Raw genomic sequence first — 1,532 nt, 5'->3', positions numbered from 1 at the left:
CCTCCCCCTCTCCCCTCCACCCCGCCGCCACACACACACGGAGGTCCCCCCTAAGGGAAACAAGCGGTACTCACAGACTAAACACTCCCTGCCGCTACATGCATTTACTCACACCGAGCCACGCGCCGGCGACTTTTTTAAATCCCGTGGCCTCTCTTTCAGCTATCCCTCGTCTCTCTCTCATCTGCTATCCCTCGTCTCTCTCCTGCACCTATCCTTCTCCTCTCTCCTGTAGCTATCCCTCTTCTCTCTCCTGCACCTATCCCTCGTCTCTCTCCTGTAGCTATCCCTCGTTTCTCTCCTGCACCTATCCCTCGTCTCTCTCTCCTGCAGCTATCCCTCTCCTCTCTCCTGCACCTGTCCCTCGTTTCTCTCCTGCACCTATCCCTCTCCTCTCTCTCCTGCAGCTATCCCTCGTCTCTCTCTCCTGCACCTATCCCTCGTCTCTCTCTCTCCTGTAGCTATCCCTCGTCTCTCTCCTGTAGCTATCCCTCGCCTCTCTCTCCTGCACCTATCCCTCTCCTCTCTCCTGCAGTTATCCCTCGTCTCTCTCTCCTGCGCCTATCCCTCGTCTCTCTCTCTCCTGCAGCTATCCCTCTCCTCTCTCCTGCACCTATCCCTCTCCTCTCTCCTGCACCTATCCCTCTCCTCTCTCCTGCACCTATCCTTCTCCTCTCTCCTCCAGCTATCCTTCTCCTCTCTCTGTATATTTACCGACGTCCCTCGCCATTCTCTCCGCTTATAGCAGCCTGACTCCCACTCTTGCCCCTGCCTGCCATACCTGAGCATACCCCCGTGTTGGATTTTTTGTCCCGTAGCATTCTTAGCTCGCGGATGAGTTTATAAATCCCAGAACTCGTTATCCAAATTGTGTTGAAAGCTAGACAAGATTGGGCTAAAAACGAGGCTCGACTTGATCTAGGGACACATTTAAATACCCAGAGTTTGTGTTCGGGTTTTTTCGGGGGGGGGGTTCCTTGTTTTTTATGCTTCTCCTTCACTTTGTCCTTCTGTCTTTCACATTCGTGGGCGGTGTAATAGTTGAGCTGTTTGCTGTAGCAATCGGAAGACGTGCGGTTCTCAAGTAGAGGAGTAGTTGTTTCACCGAGGTACGTCCATCTGTGTGCAGGGATATTGTATTGCACTCAGCCCGAGTTGTTCCTGACAGACAGGCTAGAGGCGCAGTCCTGACTGCTCGAAGTAACGTAGAGTAGATAGGGGTGTGTAAAGCTTTAATATTATTTGGTCGTTTTTAAGCACAAGGGGGCTATCCCGAAAAATGCTGTTTCTTTAAAAGACAAGGAGAGTTTTCTGTATAACCAAATAACTATACACACCAATGAAACCAAACTTCTCCTATAGGTAGAGGAGACATACCCACCTTTGGTGTAGGTCAAGGTTTTCGGAAACTGTCGAAATATGGGATAGCCTGCTTGTCCTTAAAAGCGACCATTTATTACAATACTTCAGTCCTCAGAACCTCTACCTGATGTAATGATATCTCTTTCTCCCCCACCTCTCTCTCTCTCTCT

Source organism: Aplysia californica, unplaced genomic scaffold (genome assembly GCF_000002075.1).
Source record: "Aplysia californica isolate F4 #8 unplaced genomic scaffold, AplCal3.0 scaffold00109, whole genome shotgun sequence".
NCBI lineage: Eukaryota > Metazoa > Mollusca > Gastropoda > Aplysiida > Aplysiidae > Aplysia > Aplysia californica.
Note: the sequence above shows the minus strand (reverse complement) of the source record.